The 20,844-nt window shown below is 41.9% G+C and overlaps 2 protein-coding genes and 1 long non-coding RNA gene across 4 annotated transcripts in view; all 3 read right to left on the bottom strand.

Moving 5' to 3' along the window:
• Window positions 1–20,844, bottom strand: part of LOC118562525 — a 140,437-nt gene that overhangs the window by 29,589 nt on the left and 90,004 nt on the right. The window lies entirely within an intron of this gene.
• Window positions 1–20,844, bottom strand: part of LOC118556148 — a 158,230-nt gene that overhangs the window by 107,461 nt on the left and 29,925 nt on the right. The window lies entirely within an intron of this gene.
• Window positions 12,039–12,664, bottom strand: LOC118562528. 2 transcript variants are annotated; one of them, XR_004930648.1, is made up of 3 exons: window positions 12,630–12,664; window positions 12,204–12,532; window positions 12,039–12,132 (listed from the first exon to the last, which is right to left on the bottom strand). It is a non-coding gene; the product is annotated as an uncharacterized LOC118562528 (long non-coding RNA). The 2 variants fall into 2 exon arrangements; XR_004930647.1 differs by lacking the exon at window positions 12,630–12,664 and having other exon boundaries at window positions 12,204–12,623.

Genomic DNA, 20,844 nt, shown 5'->3' with positions numbered 1-20,844 from the left:
TTGATTCGACCTGCTCTTACAATACTGAAAGTGGCTCAACTGTGTTGCAAAATACACATGTATTTTATTTTTTCACTTCACATTAAACACAAAGTGCAGACCTGTAAACAAGACAGTTTAAACTTGGTATGCAAACAAAACTGTCTCAAAAGTGCAAATTTGTATAAATAAAAGTATTTACCTTTAACTACAACACTGCAATTTGCATAAAGGCATTTTCTCTTTTAAGGGCCAAAAAATACTGGCAAATAAATACAAAATAAATTAAACTGCTAAGTCAAATTATTGTCTTTGTTTTCCCTTCTCATTAATTGTTAGATTCTAGTGAAGAAAAATAAGTTCATATGACAATGTCACCAGCTGTTGAAAATACCCTCTCTGATGCAATTCTGGTCCCTGGGACACAAAGATAATGCCTTGCAAGGCGAGCCAACAGTGGATACTCTCTTTTGTTTTACTTCCACCAGATTAAAGGATTGTCATTCAGCCCAGCAGGATTTTCCGCTTTGTATCTTCTAGCTTCATCTTCAGTCCTTATTGCTGGAGTTTTCAGTCCCTGATCTTTTACTGTTGGTGAATAGACTGTCCCAAGGAGAGACTCCAAGGTGCTGGATTTCTTTGGCTTCTTGGGCAAAGTATCCTCAGCTTCTTTATCGGTATCATTGCCATCATATTGCTGTTGAATTGGACAGAAGAAAAATAAGATTGAGCATAATTTAACTCTTAAATTAAGTAATGTTCTTTCTAATCCAATCTTTTAATCACCTGTGAAAACATTCTTATTAAATGAAATCATTACTAAATACATACATCACGTGCAGCAGTGGCAGCCTCAGCCTCAGCCTGGAGAAGGTGTCATTTTGTTCTGAAGCAGACAGGAATGGAAGGGCCTTAAAGCAAGGATCCAGTGCGGACGCTGCATACAAGGTGACCTTTTGTGCATTATATCTTGGAAAAAATGTGTTGTAACAGTTTGAGTGAGGATAAGTACATGATGGAATATGAGTCACTGACTGCTACAATTAAAAATATGCACATAAAGGCAAAAAAATACATAGATACCTTGTCCCCAAGTTATTCTTTACAGCAGCATTTAAATCCCTGACTACAGCACTGTCTTCAATGCTGGGGGTAAAGGCATCCTGAAGCAGGGTGAGCAGTGGGGCGATGACGGACAGAGTTGGCTGCTTGTCCTCCGACATCGCCGACGTAGCTTCTTTCATCGGTTTCAACACCCGGACCAAATCCTCAGCAGTTATTACATCTTCCTCTGTTAGGGTGCACAAATCCTTTTCATTCCTATGCACGTCTTGAGAAAGGAGAGTAGGAGAGAGGGCGGGTTGTTGCTCCAAAAAAGCGCTGCAGCATGTCCAGTGCACTGTTCCATCTTGTCACCACGTCAGGTGTTAGTTTGTACGCTGGTAGTTGAAGCAGCTTCTGTTTTTCTTTGAGTATGCCGTTGTACTTCGGTGAAAGAATGCTGCCATACGTCTCACACGAGCAAGCAGATGTGACACAGTGGGGATTTTTAGACCTGCTTGTGAGGCTAAGTTCAGCGTTTGCGCAAAGCAGCCAATATGCATCAGCTGCGTTATTTCCACTGCATGAACCATATTTGCAGCATTGTCTGTAAGAACTGCTGGTTGTTTGCTGGTCAGCCCCCATTTCTGTATTGCCCCCGTCAACATATCGGCTAGATTTGCAGCGGTGTGGCTCAAAGTAACTTCAGTTGTCTGCAGCACATAAGACGCGAGGCGCCACTCGTTATTGATGTAGTGGGAAGACACCGTCAAGTAGGACTGAGTTGACAGCGATGTCCATGTGTCACAAGTTATGCCGACTCTCTCTGCTAACTGCATTTTCATTTGGATGTCCTCTTTCACTCGTGTGTACATCATGGGGATAACAGTTTTGGTCATATGTTTGCGTTGCACCATGACGTAGTGTGGTTCGACCACATGAAGGAGCCGCTTGAAGCCTTCATTTTCCACTACCGAGTAGGGGCGTAAATCTTTGCTCACAAAAGTTGCGATGGCCTTTGTTATCTTTTTTTTAATTTTTAAAAAAAAAATTTTTTCGGGGGCCTTTGTTATCTTAATGGCCCGCGGAGAATCTGCTGGTAATGCAACAGAGTCCCTCAATTTCAATTTTTTAGCTCCTGAAGGTTTGTTGTTGGATGTTAGCTTAGCATGATACCTTGTCAGGTTATTTTGGAGATTTGTAGTGTTTCTACAACAACTGACCTCCGCTTAACAGATCTTGCAAACCACTTTAGTTTTATCCAGCACATTCTCTTTAGTTATTTTAAATCCAAAATGGTTCCAGATGTCAGACTTCAGTTGGGAGGGCTTGCTGAGGAGTGCGTTACTTGCGTCAGCCGTTTTGCATTTGCCCACACCTGCTTTTGAACGTCAACGTCACTCAGGTATTATACAAGGTATGATAAAATTGAATAATGTTTTGATTTGGACTCAGAAAGCTGAGGAGGCAATTGTCCAACCTTAAGAAAGATTAGAATCTGCGATTGAGTTGACTCTCCCTGACTACTATTTACTATTTTTCATTGATGTTTCTGTAACAAAACTAACAGTAAATGCAGTTTTGTTTCAGAACAGGGGGGAGTAAGAATAATGTTACATATCAGTAATGTTGGATTACACAGAAAAATATCACCACAATGCTTACAACATGCAGCAGAAATACCCAGATTGATTAAAAAAGACTGCTTTGTTCGTCACGGGATATATATACTTTATATGGTTTGACAACTCATAGTGTGGTGGCTTATATAAATTCACAAAGTTTGACTTTGATGTTAAAGAGTGCAGGATCTTTGACATTATGATGGTGCCTATGTGTTATAAGAAATATTATTCTGAAGTCACTATGGCCTCACGCCACTCGGACGTGGAAGGCCTGCAGACCTGATGGCTGTGTATAAGATCCACTGTTTGCTGATTGCAAGGCTGAATGCTGCGTAGAATGATTATTGTCTATGATAGACTGTCTTTGTTATGTCTCTAGCCAAAGCCACCGTGCAGTATTAGGGGAAGCCGGAAAGCGAGACAGGGGCAGAGACAGGGCAGACGCAGACTGCAGCGGGACCGTGGGGTGCGATTACTTTCCATCTATGTGAGCTCTGCTCTGTTTCTCAATAAAAGTGCTGGAACTTTATCACTGCCGTCTCCTCATTTAGTAAAGATGGGAACTCAGTTACTATTGTTTAGAATTCCATCTAGAACTCCCATAACATTTGGCGTCAACGAACAAGATCTCTGACCGACGAGCCAAGGAGTCCAGGGACAGGAGCTGCTTTGGCAAGCCCGGAGAGGTTATCTGGCCTCTGGTACCCCGAATGGATTTTCAAGGGATGCGTCTCTGGGGCGTCGGCGCGAAGATCCAAACCTTTCTTTCATGAGACGGTAAGGAGATTATTTTTCCAGCTCTTTAAAAAACAAACGCAATTGCTCAAAAATGCTTGCAAGCTTTTAAAATTTAAACCCCATTTAAAGAATACCTCAAGAAATTTAAACATTGAAAAACTGTAAACCTAAAAGGTAGTAAAAGTAGAAGCCGGTAGAAATGATGAATTATATTTAACCCTTGAGACAAAAAAAAAAAAAAAACAGGATTCGCAATACAGAACAGTGACTGGGGTTTTAACATTAAACTAAAATTCAAAATTTAATTAAAATACGTTTTTTTAGCTGAAATACGGACTCTCATGCTGGGAGGAGGAGGGGCTGAATGATTTTCACCTGGGGATCAAGACCGGGCTGAGCGATTTGCAACTGGTCAATGGAAGTCCTTCTGTACAGAGGCTGCCCACTTGTGTAGTGGGTGAAAGCGTCAGGAATGCTTAATTTCCTGACTTCTGACATTCGCAGATTTGAAAGGAGATCTTGATCATTATACCCAAACGATCATCAAATTGTGAGGCCTTTCATTTTAGTTGGTCGATCTCGCAGAGGACAAATAATTACATTTTAAAAAAAAAAAAAGAGTCTGAAAGCAGAGTAGTCAGTATAATGGGTTAAAGTCAGTTCCCAGGGTCAAGCCTTGCCTCAGGGTGAGATGTTCGATTTCATGCTGGAAAAGTAGGGGCCCGGAAGCATGACATGCATAAATGATTGGATTAAACATGCAGATTATTGAGAAATTAAGAGGAAAAAAGAAAAGCGAAAATTTAATAAAAAGAATAAAAAAAGGAAACGGAAACGGAACTAAAAGGGTGTTGCACCGGGGAATCGTTTACAGGGTAGGGTTGGGAATTGAAAAGATTTTCACGATTCTGATTCCCTTATCGATTCTGTGAAACGATTCGATTCCTTTTTGATTCTCTTTTCGATTCCAATTTGGGGAAAAAAGGAGAACAAAACAGTTTGATGATGAGCATCAACTTTGTTTACTTAACTATCACACGACCTTACAAACTAAGAAGGTCAAGATGTCCACAGCAAATGTGCAACTGGAGTATCATTTATCTTTGTTTAACTTGTAACCCAGGTTTACTTAGTTATCAAAATAAATAAATTGGTTAAAAGGAAATCAATCAAATATGTTAATGTGGTTAACAATTCATTAAAAACATCTGTAATATTTTATTTCATTCAGTATATTATTTCATGAGTTATTTTGTGTTTAAAATGCATTTGGACTTTTATTTTGAAGGGCACATTGCTGCGTGACCCAGGTGACCAGCAACCACCAATCAGATTGTTCAAAGGTTTTTTTTCTTGGCTGGAAGTGTGTGGTTTTTGCGGAGCGGGCTAAAAGAAAAACTTTGAGAGAGGAAGGTGAAGAACCTTAAGTGGTTAGAAGCCAATTTTGTTGGATTTTGTGGAGAATATATTTTCCGTACTCGATCTGTCCCTGTGTGGAGACGATTAGTACATTGGAAAACGGGACTTGACCATTTAGAGTGGGTTGGAGAATTATTCAACTGACACGACTGGAAACCACGAGGTTGAAACAAGATGGCGAGCCACCCTGTGATCTTCTGAACTGTGCAACTACCAGAGTAATAGCGCCTCTATTGGACGGGGCACATTGCTTCCGAACTGGTAGGATTCATCCACTTTCTGCAAAGCTGCAGCGGACTCTTGGTGAACCCTGAGAATTTATTCAGTCTTTTGCTGAATCATTTTAGTTTTATAACATTTGTATTTTTTTGAAACAAATTGTAAATGGTATTTGTTTGTTTTGTTTTGTTTGTTGGTCCTATTTACTTTTTGCATAAATGTAAATGAGTACATTTACTACGTGAATCCTCAAACTCGAAAGGTAAACTTCACTGATTTGAATTAGATCAGCCTGAGTTAATTAATAGATTGTTATGGGAGTTCTGAACAGGTAACTGACTTCCCTGAGTTACTGAAGAAGGAGACGGTGGAGTGATATAGTTCCAGTACTTTTATTGAGAAACAGAGCAGATATCACATAGATGGAAAGTAATCGCACCCCATGGTCCCGCTGCAGTCTGCGTCTGCCCTGTCTCTGACTGTCTCACTTTTCGGCTCCCCCTAATACTGCACAGTGGCCTTCCCATAAGACAAAACAAAGACAGTCTATCATAAACAATCAGTATCCCTCAGCAGCTGCAGCAATTGGCCTTGCAATCAGCAAACAGTGGATCTTATACACAGACATCAGGTCTCCTGGCCTCCTCTGTCCGAGTGGTGTGAGGCCATAGTGACTTCAGAATAATAATTCTTATAACATTTCTCTCTTTTTTTTGATGATGGCGTCGTCAGCATCAAAACAAAACAAGATGACCCATCACTTGAAAATGTGAACAAAACACAAAGGACCCATTTCTGTAAACTCGTAAAGTGGGACCCAAAGGGTTCCCGTGTTGGAACCGGGCAGTGCTGGAACTTTTAGCACAGATCAACATGAATGCTTAATAGAGCTTTAAATCACAAGATCAAAGGTTAAGCTTTCATCTACAATTTAGGGTTCATCTAATTAAGTAAGGCCGGTTTTAGGTACCTATGCGCACATTATTTTAAATTTACATTAGACTATGGTAAGCTAAACCTGTTCAGTAACCAAGGTCGAATCCGTCTACTCTCACCCACCCTGAATACCCTCCTACTGCTTTCTCCACTCACCCCTCCGATGGACAATAATCCACCACTCCAAACTTACAACACCAGGAGCAAAGGCAGGAGAGGTTCAGTGCGGGCAGGGGAACCCCAGAAAACGCTAACCCCAGGGGTAGTAAAAACTGGTAAGCCCCCCCCCCAGCCCATCTGAGCCTGAAAACCTTGTATTGAATCTAAGTGTTAACATTACCAGCTAATATTAAAGGATCTTTAGAGCCAATACGATCCTGGTTCTTCCTATATCAAATCAAAAGGTGCATAAACCATGGATCTTTGCGTGTCTGAAGTAAACAGTTTCCTTTTTTTCCCCATACAACCATATTAATCAACATGATGCAACATTACAGTGTAGATGTCATCACACCAACAGTCAAACATGTGAGTCAGTGGAACAGAGCAGTTAAAGAAACAGTAACACCATATGAGAAGAATCGGAAACGTCAAGAACGCAAAGTTAAGGAAGCCTTCAGGCCATTCAGGGCACAAGGCAGAAATTAATCTAATCGCGCTTAGGGTCTCTTCAGGCAACTCCTCCCATTGAAGAATAAGGAATCAGAGTTCTCTGGCTTCTTCATCCCCAGGCCTCTTCTTGTTTCCCCCTCGCAGGCTGGACGATTGAGCTGGATGGTAATGAATGTTCAGTTCTGGATGGGGCACTTAGCATTTTATTTTGCATTTCTCTCTAATAAAACACTTTGTGAAGATGGTCTGCAGACACGAGTCCTTGTTTCCACTGGGGAACAGAAACAAGGTGTAATTAGTGCTCTTATCAAAATCACCATTCATGTGTCATTTATTAAAACATCCTCCAAGCACTTTCACATTCAAGATATTTCTGTGCACAATTATTTAGCTCCCAGAGCTCTGCAATTTAATTATTAGTTAAAAGAGTAATCTTTAAGTTCAAATGTATCTGCAGTAAATTCATAGTAATTCTTAACAGAATGCTTTTATTGTGTGTCTTAACTGTTGTTGTCTGACAGTTGAAGTTCTCTGCAACATAATTTCATCAACATAATCGTTTCATGTCATTTCCCGTTTTATTTTAAAAACCCAACTGAGAAAAAGAAAGCCTTTCCATGTGAAAGCCTTTTCCCTCTTTCTCTCTTTTTTTAAAGAAAGAAAGAAAAGGAGGTGCTGTTCTGCACAGAGAAGACAAAATATTTATAGCATTCTGTTACTGTTCAAGGATGCCAAGGTTCTACAAAACAAAGCAGTGAGCAGGAGAGCTTTTTGAAAACGTTCTAACATTGTTGAACAACTAAAGCTACTTAAGCAAATCAGAATTAGTTCCCAAATTAATCCTAAAATAAAGTAAACCTTACATTGTGTACATTGTGATTATTTATTTATTTATGTTCTTAAACTGAGGATTAAGGACTTTGATTAAGAAGTTGTTGGACAAACGCGTCTCCGCGTTCCTATTTGTCTAGGCCTCGGTAATCTGATCTATGTTTTCTGAGTGCCTGGTCAGGAAGGGTTAAGGTTCTCTGAAGCTTTCTGATTTCAGCAACCCTGAAAACCCAGAACCCTTTACAGTCAGTGTTAGGTGTCAGATAACCTGTGGGACCACCTCGTCGTCTCTCTGGTTCCACCCTGGTTCCACCAGCTGTGTGTCACATCAGCTGCTGTGACCCTCACACCTGCAGGTCGTCCTCTGATCAGCAGTGGGTCCTTATATAAGGGCGGAGCCTCCACCTGTTCGGCATCAGATTGTTGTCTAACCCCTAGTGTCTCGTCCGATTTCCTGAACCCTCGCCCGCTGCCTTGGACTCCCTGGTGACGACCTCCTGCCTGCCCGACGACTGATTCCTGGATAGCCCCAAACCCTGACTGACGCCACGGATCTGACCCTTGCCTGCCTGACCAAGAGTTGCCAATAAAACCATGTAACCGTGCCAACTGCTCTGTTTCTGAGTCCATCCGTGCCTGAAGTGCGTGACAGTACAACCTGACCAAAACATTATGGACCCAGCTGAGCAGATGCCTACTCCCTCCTCAGAAGCCCAATCCCTGAGGGACCTCATAGCACGTTATGGGAGAGCATTGGGACAGAGCAAACACAGGCTCACTGGACTGGAGACAGCAAGCCAGACCATTCACGTGGAACTCGCACAATTGACGGCACAGGTAGCACACCTTACGTCTTTGCTTACCTCTGTTTCAGCCCAACAACCGCCTGAAGTTCCCCAGGCTCCAGCCCCCGAGGTTCCTCTCCAGTAACCGGCTCCACCTTCCGCCTTCCCTCAAGCCGCAGCTCCTTCCGTGAACCCCCGTGGGGCATATGTTCCGGATCCACCTCCATTTTCCGGTGAGCTCTCCAAATGCCGAGGCTTTCTGCTACAATGCCAAATGGTCTTCAGCCAGCAACCCTCGGCTTTTGCATCAGACCTCTCAAGAATCTATTATGTCATGGGCTTGCTGCGGGAACAGGCTCTTGCATGGGCACTTGCTTTCTCTTCTGCCAAACCTCTGACCACCCTCACCTTTGCTCAGTTCGCCATCAGGTTTTTGATCATCCTGACCATGCTGGAGACGCGTCCAAGCATCTATTAAAACTCCGCCAAGGCTCCCGAAGTGCCGCTGAATTTTCAGTAGAATTCCGTACTGTGGCCGCTGAATCCGGATGGAACGACAAGTCTCTCAGAGGAGTATATTATGATGCTTTAAATGAAGCCTTAAAAGATGAACTCTCCCTCAAAGAGGAGGCTAACGATCCGACTTGACAACAGGCAGCGTGAGCGACGCCGAGAGCGGAGCGGGCGACTTCCTGTTTTTCGGTCAGTCCAACCGGTCATCGGGGCCCACAGCGCCCCCTCTGTCTCGTCCCCTGAACGGCTGCCGACCCCAGAGCCTCCTGGTGAAGAACCGATGCAGATTGGAGGTACACGTCTATCGGCTGCAGAAAGACTGAGGCGTCTCCAAGCTGGTGACTGTCTTTACTGTGGCAAGTCCAGCCACAGAGTAGTCAGCTGTCCACTGCGGCCAAAAGACAGAGCTCGTTAGAAGTGGGGAGTCTAATGAGCAAAATTGAGTTTCCCCAATCTTCAAGTCGCCTTCAAGTTGAAATTAAACTATGTATTGACTCCATCTCCCATTCACTAGCAGCCTTGATTGACTCTGGGACAGATGACAATTTTATTGATGCTGTATTGGCAAAGCACCTGCATATTCCTATTGAACCTTTCAGTTTCCCATTGTCTGCTAACGGTTTAAATGGCAAACTATTGTTTTGTGTCACCCATCAGACGGTTCCTGTCATGACAATTACCTCAGGTAACCACAGGGAGTTAATCAGATTTAAGATTATTCCCAACTCCAATTTTAGTATTGTGCTGGGACACCCCTGGCTGGGGCTCCATAACCCTCATATTGATTGGTCCACAGGGAGGATAATTAGTTGGAGTTTGTTTTGTTCAAGCAATTGTCTTCACTCTGCCCTGCCCAAGTTAGACACCAAAAACAAGGTTGAATAACCCCCGGATTTGTCACAGGTCTTTTCTGAATATCATAATCTTGCGGATGTTTTCAGGAAAACTCAAGCCCGGTCACTGCCCCCACATAGACCATATACTTGTTCCATTGATCTCCTCCCAAATGCTCCACTTCCCTCCAGTCGCCTCTACCATCTCTCTAAACTGGAACTCGAGGCTCTGGAGAATTACATAAATATATCCCTGGCGGCCGGTCTAATTCGCCGCTCATCATCCCCTTTGGGGGCACGGTTCTTTTTTTGTTAGCAAGAAAGATGGCACTTTACGCCCTTGTATCGACTATAGGGGCTTAAATGACATTACTATTAAGAACAAGTACCCGTTACCCCTCATGTCCTCAGCATTTGAACTGCTTCACGGTGCAACTGTATTTTCAAAACTAGACTTACGTAATGCATATTATTTGGTTCGCATCCGTGATGGGGACGAATGGAAGACCGCTTTCAAGACTCCTGTAGGGCATTTTGAGTATTTGGTGATGCCGTTTGGTCTAACTAATGCCCCAGCTGTCTTCCAGGCTCTAGATAATGACGTGCTAAGGGACTTCCTCAGGCATTTTGTGTTTGTCTACCTAGACGACATATTGATCTTCTCCAAGAACACGTCAGTCATGTTAGGCAAGTCCTCCAACGACTGCTGGAGAACAAACTGTATGTCAAGGCTGAGAAATGCGATTTCCATCGTCCCACAGTGCATTTCCTGGGGTTTATTATTGGAGAAGGACAAATTAAATCAGACCCAGCCAAGACCAGAGCAGTGGTGGAGTGGCCAGAACCCAGAACCCGCAAACACTTTCAGCGTTTCCTAGGTTTTGCCACTTTTTACCGTAAATTTATCAAGAACTACAGTCTCGTCACCCAACCTCTAACCAAACTCACATCCATCAAACAACTTTTTGTGTGGTTACCTGAGGCAGCTGCAGCCTTCAAGGCATTAAAACTGTTGTTCACCTCTCCACCAGTCCTCATCCTGCCAGATCCCTGTGAGCAATTCGTTGTTGCCTCAGAGACCGGGGTAGGAGCAGTTCTGTCCCAATTCCTCAATCCCGCACAACAGTTATTGCCCTGTGCCTTCTTTTCCAAACAGCTAACTGAGGCCGAACGCAATTATAGTGTGAGGGACCGCGAGCTGTTAGCTGTCAAACTAGCCCTAGAAGAATGGCGCCATTGGCTGGAAGGTTCCACACAACCTTTTCTAGTCTGGACAGACCACAAGTCTTATATACAATCTGCTAAAAGGCTAACACCCCGTCATGCCCGTTGGTCCTTGTTTTTCTCCCATTTTAACTTCACTCTCACCTTCAGACCAGGCTCTAAAAACACCAAACCTGACGCTCTGTCTCGTCAGTTCGACCCCGATTCACTCAGAGAGGAACCTGAGCCCATCCTGCCTACCTCTATTGTGGTGGCTAACCTCTCCTGGGAGATCGAACAGTTGGTGAGGCAGGCTCAATTGGAACAGCCAACTCCTGCCGACTGCCCCACTGACCGACTATTCATTCCTGAAAAGGTTCGATCTGAGGTTTTGCAATGGGTCCACTCCTCCAAGTTTGCCTGCCACCCTGGGGTACAACAAACCATTTTCCTCTTAAAGAGGCACTTCTGGTGGTTGTCAATGACTCAGGACACCAGTAAATTTGTTTCTTCCTGTACAGTCTGCAGTCGTGGGAAGTCCAGCAACAAACCACCCTCCGGTTACCTGCAGCCACTACCTACCCCAAGCAGACCCTGGTCCCACATCTCATTGGACTTAGTTACTGGTCTTCCTCTTTCCGAACGCAGCTGGGAACCCCATTCCACCATCCTAGACCCTCAGCTCATTCGGGACTTCCACAAGCGGACAAGATGCCGCCGGGCGCCTTGGAGAGGGGGACCTGTCACATCAGCTGCTGTGACCCTCACACCTGCAGGTAAAAGTTTTCACCTTTACATAATCCTATTGTGTTTCATAATGTGTGTTTTGTTTTAATTGTGTACGAAAAAATCTGAAGTGAAATGCATGAAGTCGTGTCTGCAGAACTCATCTGTGTTTGTTGTCGAAGGTTGTCCGATTCCTCAGCCATAGTCCTTCATTGTTCATTTTAAGTCCAATGTCTGAGTTCAGCAGCACAACATTCTCCTTCCCTTCAAGAGTCCATCCTCCAGTCCTCACGCCTGCAAACAGAATGAATTCTGCCAGCATTTTTTGCCAAAGCAAACGCTCCATAGGTTGAAAAGAAATTACAGCAAAACAGTCACCAACATTTTAATTATAGTGTTCCCTCTAACATGACAAACATAAAAGAAATAAAAGGATAAAAAATAAATAAAACGTTGTCTCTGACAAAATAAAACTTAAAACTGGATCAGGCTGAAGTCAATGATATCACCTTTACTCCTCGTCCCTGTCATGGTTTTCAGATGACGAGTCCACATGCAGATACGATCGGGAAGCAAGGCACAGTTTTAAGATGTTTATTTAGGAAACAGGCCGGTATAACGGACGGGACTACAGGCAACTTCGACAGGGTCAGAACGTCACGGCTGGAGAGACTGCAAAGAGAAGGAGAGTAAGTGACTCTGAAAGGTGAACAAGGAGAACTACTAGAAGCTGCGCTGCTTACCATAAAGCTGGGCGGACCTAACCGGGGAGAAGTAGCGCCGAGGGAACTCTGTGATCCTACTCTGTTGGTGTTAGGCGGCTAGTGGCAGAGGGCGGCAGATGTTACTGGTGAGGGATCCAGAGCGAGCCTCCTCGGCAGTGGGTGACAGATGGATTGACCAGAGTGCGAGAAGAGCCAGCAGAATCCGGGAGGGGGAATCTCAGGCCCCGCTGGGTAACATCCAGGGAGTATGAGGGGAGCGCCAGAGCAAAATCTGAGCAGGAGGATTCTGTAGCTCTGTCTCTTCGGACAAGACGTCAAGACGGGTGAGTGCATCCAAGCACCAAAAACTGTGACAAAAACAGGGAGATCCAAAATTAGTCAAAATTCAAAGACGAAAAACTCACGAGCAGGTTTTCAGGAGTTGGGTCACAGGCCACATCGTACCACGACTGGTTAAGGCTCTGGCGTCTTCCATCTGTGAGCGCTCTGCTTAAGAAGCCAGAGGAAGCCGCCTGCAACGAGCTGCAGGTGTGGGCCACGCCCCCTCAGCCAACTAGGCACACCTGAGGAGTAGAATTAGAGCAGAACAACACAGAGAACCCTGACAGTCCCAAGGATCAGCCCCCATGACACTGCGGCACTGTTTTGGTATTCTCTCGCATCTAAGAATGTCTAAAATGAGACTAAATCTCTATGTTAGCACATTCCTATCATATTGACCAGTTTTCTTTGCTAAGGAAAAGAAGCAGAAAGATAGAAGTGTTAATAGCAGAAAGCAACAAACATTTTAAGACACCACCTTTCCCCACTGGAAGATCTCCTGGCTTGGTTAAAACTAAGTATAATTTAGTGTCCAAATCTGGTTATGACTCCTTACCTTCTCAGAGTCTTCTGTTGGCAGAAAGGTGGCGTCTCCTTTAATCTGAAAGCAATAACTCAGAGAAAAACAAGAGTGTTAATAGCATGCAGTTAAAACCCTGGTCCCCTTAGTGTCCCTTTAACGTGATGTTGTTCTGCTGATCCTGGGAAACTATATATATTCCTCACCTTTCCTTTGAAACTCTGTTCAAAACACCTCCAAAAGAAAGAAAACAAAAAAATAACCAAAAAACTAAAACAAAATTGTCTCCCAAGGAGCACAATTATGTCTTTTCTAATATGACATAGGTTTTTGACTTATTACAAACTTTTTATATCCTTCTGGTCCTTTGATCATTGTATTTGCTGTTAGTAATACTTTTATTCATATATACCTTTTCAATCTAAATTGGTCAAGTGTGAACTTTTAGTGTTTCTCTGTAAATGATAAGAGTTTTCCCCGTAAGCACATTGAGAAGGCTACCCAAAACAACCCAAGATTAGAATTAGAATTTAACCCTTCAGGAGCTGGCTTTATTTTATTTTTTCCATCTGACATAGTTTTCGTCCCCCAGGCCAGAACACACAGACCCAGCCTTGCCATAACATTCAGATGTTTACATCATGGTCAGATTTGTTTATCATATCTATTGTCCTTCTCAGGTTATACTGTCCCTCTGAGGTTCGCCTCAGTTCAGCGTGTCAGGATAACATCAGATGTTTTTGTAACTGATGATGCGTTTTAATGTGAACTTCTGATATTTTGACGCTTTTCAAAATTTCTCCTTAGTTGCGTTGCAATTCCAAGTAAAAAATGAATAAAATAAATGAATGAATAGAGAACCCTTAGAAAAGCAATTCATATTTAGTTCCATACAGTTTGTTCAAAGTTCTTTCACACTTCTTTCAACTGGACTGGTTTGTGATGAATCATTATTATTACAAGCAATGAAAATCTCAGTAATTTTACATTACTTTAGGGCTAAAAACTACTCAACAAGCTTTATGTAAAGCTTATTATCAGTTCCAATGTTCTAACAAAGCTGAAATATTTTTGTTTAAGCCATGTTAATCTCACCGTGTATCTATTTTATTTGGTCCGGATATTCAATGTGGGAAAAACAAACTTTATGTTATTGAAGTCTCTCTCTTTTGCTAACATAGTCCATGCTTAAAATATCATTTGAATTACGGAGCTGCAGTTCTCCCAAAACAAATGAACATCTTGAAACCATGAACATTAAATTTAACCAAATTAAATCACACAGATGAACGTTTAGTTACATACGATACATACATACATACGTACAGTTACATACAAACGATGACATTCAGACAGACAAACACGTGCAGGCCTGCTTTTTCACTATCTTAAATAGTTCTATGTTTTTCATAATTTTTAAACGTCTATGGCAACGCCGAAAGATGTTTTCAACGTGTTAAGTTCCCGCTTATTTTTAAAAGTGGAGAGCGTGCGCTGGCTACGACCCCCGAATGTTTCGTCCACACACAGTTTTACGCTTGAGTCCCGCAAGAATACAACTCTGTGTCTCGCAGAAACCTGGACGATTACCCATTTCTGAAAGTTATACGTCGTTATTAGCAGTTCAGAACACTTTTACCCATAACGGAAGTGTCAGTCCCTCTGTAAACGCTTCCCCGATGCAACGTCCTTTTAGTTCCGTTTCCTTTTTCTATTCATTTTATTAAAGTTTCGCTTTTCTTTTTTTTCTTTTTATTTAAATTTTTATTATTTAGTAGCAGTACTGCAATATAAAAAAAATTAACCCCGATGTGAGAAATCTGCATGTTTAATCAAATAATTTCAAATAATTTATGCATGTCATGCTTCTGGGCCCCTACTTTTTCAGCATGAAATCGAACGTCCCACCCTGGGGCAAGGCTTGACCCTGAGAACTCTGCCTTTAACCCATTACACGGACTCTTCTGCATCCAGACTTTTCCCTTTTTAAATTTTTATTATTATTTTTACTTGTCCTTAGCACGATCGACCAACTAAAATGAAAGGCCTCACATCTGATGGTCGGCTTTTTGGTGTAATGGTCGGGGTCCCACACTTATCAAAGCTGTGAACGTCTCCGCAACTGTCAAGGACTTAAGCATCCCTGCCGCTTTCACCCACTACACTAGTGGGCAGCCTCTTGTACAAAACCAAGACAAGAGGACTTTAATTGACCAGCTGCAAACTGCTCAGCCCGGTCACCCGTTCTCCAGGTGAAGATCACTCTGCCCCGCCTCCTCCCAGCATGAGAATCCGTATTTCAGCTGAAAACGTATTTTAATTAAAATTTGAATTTTACTTTAATGTTAAAACCGTAGTCACTGTTCTGTATTGCGAATCCTGTTTTATATAAATTAGGGCTGGGCAACGATTAAAATATTTCATCGCGATTAATCGCATAATTTGTCTGATTAATCGTGATTAATCGCATTGTATTTACAAACTCCAAGAATGAATTCAAAAGTAGTGTAAAGAGCACTAAGCGTCCAGGTTTCTGCGAGACAAAGAGTTGTATCCTTGCGGGACTAAAGCGTAAAACCATGTGTGGATGAAACATTCAGGGGTCGTAGCAAGCGCACGCTCTCCACTTTTTACACTAAGTGGGAACTTCACACGTTAAAAATACATCTTTTGGCGTTGCCATAGACATTTAAAAATTACAAAAAACACAGATCTGTGTAAGATAGTGAAAAAAACAGGCCTGCGTGTATTTGTTTGTCTGAATGTCATTGTTTCTATGTAACTGTAGGTATGTATTGTATGTAACTAAACGTTCATCAGTGTGAATTAATTCAAATTATAAATATCGCGATTTCAAAAATTTTCATTTGTTTATGGAGACTGCTCCCTAATTTAAATGACATTTTTAAGCATGAACTATGTTAACTAAAAGCTAAAGAAAGGAAAAGAGAGACTTCAATAACATAAAGTTTGTTTTTCCCACATTAAATATCCGACCCAAATTAAATAGATACACGGAGAGATTAACATGGCTTGAACGAAAATATTTCATCTTTGTTAGAAAATTGGAACTGGTAATAAGCTTTACATAAAGCTTGTTGAGTTTACTGTTTTACAACATTTAGGCACGGATCCTATCACTTGTGTTTTAGCCCTAAATTAATATAAAATCACTGAGATCTTATTGCCGGTAACAATAATGATTCATCACAAACCAGTCCATTTAAAAGAAGTTTAGAAATACATGATCTTTGATTTAAATAGATGCAAAAAAACTGCGTTTTGGCTTTGAACAAACTGTATGGAACTAAATATGGCTGCTTTTCTAAGGGTTTTCTATTCATTTATTTTATTTATTTCTTACTTGGAATTAGAATGCCACCAAAGAGAAATTTTGAAAAGCATCAGAATATCAGGAAGGCCATATTAAACGCGTCATTGATTACAAAATCATTTGATGTTATCCAGTTATGCTGAGATGAGGTAAACCTTCGAGGGACAAAAGTTATGATGAACAACTTTGACCATGATGTAAACATCTGAATGTTTATGCCAAGGCTGGGCCAGTGGGTTCTGGCCTGGGGGCATGAAAAGTGTATCAGCAAAAAAAAAATTTAAATGAAAAGGGAGCTTCTGATGGGTTAAACTCTAATTCTAATCTTGTTTTTTTTGGGTTGCCTTTTCAATGTGCTGAATTACGGTGAAAACCCTTATCATTTATAGAAAACACTAGAAGCTCAGAAAAACTAAAAGAGAAAATCATTGCTTTAAAATTTCACCCTTGACCAATTGAGATTGAAAAGTTATATATATATAAATAAATAAAAGCATAACTAACAGTGAATACACATGGTCAAAGAACCAGAGAGAACTCAAAAGTTGTAATAAGTTAATAATATATGACATATTGGAAAAGACATAATTGTGCTCATAAGAGACATTTTTTTCTTTTCTTTTAGAGATGTTTTGAACAGTTTCAAAGGAAAGGTGAGGAATAGATCTAATTTCCCAGGATCAGCAAACAACATCACGTTAAAGTGACACTAAGGGGACCAGGTTTTAACTACATGCCACTAACACTTGTTTTCTCTGAGTTATTGCTTTCAGATTAAAGGAGACGCCACCTTTGTGCCAACAGAAGACTCTGAGAAGACAGTTCTAGCAGTACGGTAAGGAGTCATTATCAGATTTGGAAACTAAATTCTGCTAAGTTTTAACCAAGTTATGCCAGGAGATCTTCCAGCGGAGAAAGGTGGTGTCTTAAAAATGTTTGTTGCTTTCTGCTATTAACAGTTCTATCTTTCTGCTTCTTTTCCTTTGCAAAGAGATTCTAGGCTCTTTTTAGACATTCTCAGATGCGAGAGTATACCAACACGATGTTGCATGGACATGGGGGCTTATCCTGGGTGCGATTTGCTGCGGGGGATGGGGGGGATTCCCCCCCCCCCCCTCTGGTTGTGATATCCCCCCCTCTGGTCATTCATGTTTTATCCCTGGGGGGATACATTCCTCCCCCTTCTGATCTGAATAAGTAATATCAGGGGTTTAATGTTCTCTGTCGCTGTGAGGGACTTTCATCATTTGGAAAATGAGCGCAAATGTTCCGTGTACACTTTTTATTCAAGATTTTAAACAGAAGCTGCGCTGAACCAATGAAATCTGGCAGAGCTAGGACATTAGCCAATCAGAAGGAGAGTAGGGTGAGTCTTTGCAAAGTGGAAATCTACCAGTTTGAGGTTTATCGGTGTTCAATCATTTTAACTTTTGGAAGAACATCTTAAAATGAATTAAAGTAGTGGTGGTCAAAGGTTTTCTTTGGATTTATGCAAACCAGCAGGTCAGAAAGTTCAGCGGATAGAACAGCTGACAACAACTTCCCTCGGTAAGTGTGTCTGTCGCTGTTATGTTTTATTTAAAACTGAAAGAGTAATGCTCTAGCTCGGCTAATTTAGCATGACACGCTTTTTTTTTTAAGAAGAAGGAGGGTTGGAATGTGAAACGATGTCCCGGTTTGACTGGGTCTGATTTGGAAAAAGTAAAAAAAAATCATAAATAATATTCCACCTGCACTTTTCTGTAACAAAGAAGGTCGTGGAGGGGCTGTTGACCATCTCCAGCAGTCAATGAGCGAGAGGTGGGGACACAGAGTAAGTAGGATTGATTTATATTGAATGTGACAGTGGAGTTAATGTACAGGTGTGAAGTAGATGATGTAATGGTGCAAGCTGCTGTCTTTTGAATACGCTGCAGTTTATGGAGGGATTTGAAATTGTAAAGTGGAAAGGTGAGTGGACTGTGGACCAGTTTGGCAAAAGTGCGAAGGAAGAACTTGCTTGATGCTGCAAATATGAAAGTTAAACAGGTGATGTTATGGATGTGGAAAGTGAAGGAGATTATGGAGAGTGGTGTCCAGGATGACACCAAGGCTCTGAAGCTGGAAGGTGGGAGAGATACAGGAATTGTCAATGGAACTACCAGATTTGGTTAAAGTGGACTTTGCACAATAAGCAAAGGAGGTTACTAAGGTGGAATGACGTCCACGGCCCCCGGAATATATGGGCTGACTAGAAAATGTTTTCAGTCAAATTGATTATTTTTGCTTTAACCCCTGAATATTATTGATTTTTCAAAATTGATATTAATACATGTCTTGTGTCCTTCCCATTTGTAAATGTAACGTACAGGTAAGGATGGATTACGGACCGGGCCAGCGGGGCCGGCGCCCAGGGGCCCTCTGGGGCCAGGGGCCCCGAGACCAAAACTGTTTCAACATATACGATACAATACATTGTTATTTCATAGGGCGTCTGATGAAAACAGGGATTGAGTGGGGCCCTCTGACATTTGGCTACCAAGGGCCCTTTGAGGGTTGGGGGGGGGGGGGTACTTCCTACCAGGGCCCTCTGACTAACCACAGGCCCTTAGGGTGCTTTTAGCGGGCTCCACAGCTGGCCCTGCTAGTCAGCCGTGGGCCCTGATGAAAGCACCCTCACCCTGGGACCTTGGTAAGAGTGGATGTGGAAGGGCCCTTGCCCTGCTTTTGGGCCCCTTATGAAAATGGTTAAGGGGTACGGGTGGAGGATATTTTCAGCAGGCCCTATGACTACCAGGGCCCCTAGCCCTGCTTTTGCCTTATGACAATGGATGGTGTGGTGGGCCTCCGACTGATTTCGAGGGCCCCTACCAGGGGCTTCTGACTTACCACATGCCCCGGGTAAGGGTGCTTTTAGCGGGCCCCACATGGATCCCAGCTAGTATGCTTAAAAGAGGTGGACTCTAGCTCGATCCACATGTAGTGTCATCGCTAATTGTAACTGCACGGATCTCAGCATGGATCTCAGACATGTCGTAAATGACAAGACTTCAAATAACAAATGTGTCACTTGTGATGTGTTAATTGTAAAATGAGACCTGTGTTTTACCATAGTAACAACCGGGGCTAAAAAAGGGGGAGATACAAAGTGCTCTACCAAGTGCGATGTGTAATAAATTGAGTAAAGAGAGAGCAACGGTCTTAAACTCTGGCATAAATGCAAAAGTGCAGTTTCATACAGATCCGAATTACAAGCAAATTCTACCCAGTAGCACAATTTTAATTTGGAGACAGATGATGAAACAACAAGTGGTTTTATTGTAGTAGCTGTGGCTACGTATGTGTGTTTGTAACCCTGATATTATGTTAATTGGAAAACATGTTTTATTCAGCTTGTTATTCAATGTTTTTTTCCTTATTTCCTCACAATTTGGACCTAACATGTTTCATAAGCCTGCTGTAAAACACTCACACTTAATATGTAATATAGCCAACTCAATACCTTCCCTCATCTCTGTCTTCCTCTCCATGCCTCTGTCACACACATGCACACAGCATGCATTTTTTGTAGTAGATAGTGGCTGCCCCTCCCCCACTCTCTAACGCAGTGTTCAAAAATTGTTACATTGCACTAAATTCCCATGGGAGAGTGAGAGCGGGGGAGGAGTGGGTGGGGGTAGAAGTCAACTTCATGGATGGGATTAAACTGCCATTCAACATAAGCTCCTACAGAGCTATTTCATGTAAAAGGTGGCAGATCCGCACAAAGAAATTATTCTAAAACGTATGTGAGGTGTATTAAATGTCATTAATGCCTATTCTTTATCATACAGTCAGACTGTCTGTCCAACTTGCGTGAATGAGGAAAAAGGGGTCTGAATCTATTACAGGGACCTGTCCGGTATTCTGTAAATGGTTTGTTTTAATATTTACCGGTGAAAATTTTGATAGTGTCTTGTAAGGGAAACAAATATTTTGGGGTTTTACTCCCAACTGTACAGCTGTGTTAATTTTTTGCTACACCCCCAGATGAATCTTTATCTCACTCTGATTAGTCAATTTTTGTCAGACCAGTGACATGGACATGAATGAGCCAATCAGGTGTTGTGAGAACTTTTGAAAATCCAAGTGAGAATCCAGCATCGATACAAAACCTCCTGCCAGTATCAAAATTTCTGACATTCAGACAGTTCAGCTCGAAACTTGCTCTCTACTCAATACAAACTATAGTTTATCCTTGGTAGTTTGCAAGATCAAAAACCAACAGCCTTTTTAAAGGCTAATTGCCCTTTATATTTCAATATCATATTATTATATTACATATTTTTATAGTATATTGTATATTATAATAAATTAGTAGTAATAACATTAAGACTTTGAAAGGTTCAACGCCTTTTTAAAGGCTAGTGTAAAGTTGCTAACTAGCAACTCACATAATTAACAAAACTCACATAATTTAGCTTATAGCCTATTAGGTAATTTTATTTTAATACATTCCCACATTG

Source organism: Fundulus heteroclitus, unplaced genomic scaffold, assembly GCF_011125445.2.
Source record: "Fundulus heteroclitus isolate FHET01 unplaced genomic scaffold, MU-UCD_Fhet_4.1 scaffold_96, whole genome shotgun sequence".
In the NCBI taxonomy this organism is placed as follows: domain Eukaryota; kingdom Metazoa; phylum Chordata; class Actinopteri; order Cyprinodontiformes; family Fundulidae; genus Fundulus; species Fundulus heteroclitus.
Note: the sequence above shows the minus strand (reverse complement) of the source record. Positions and strands in the feature narration are given on the sequence as shown.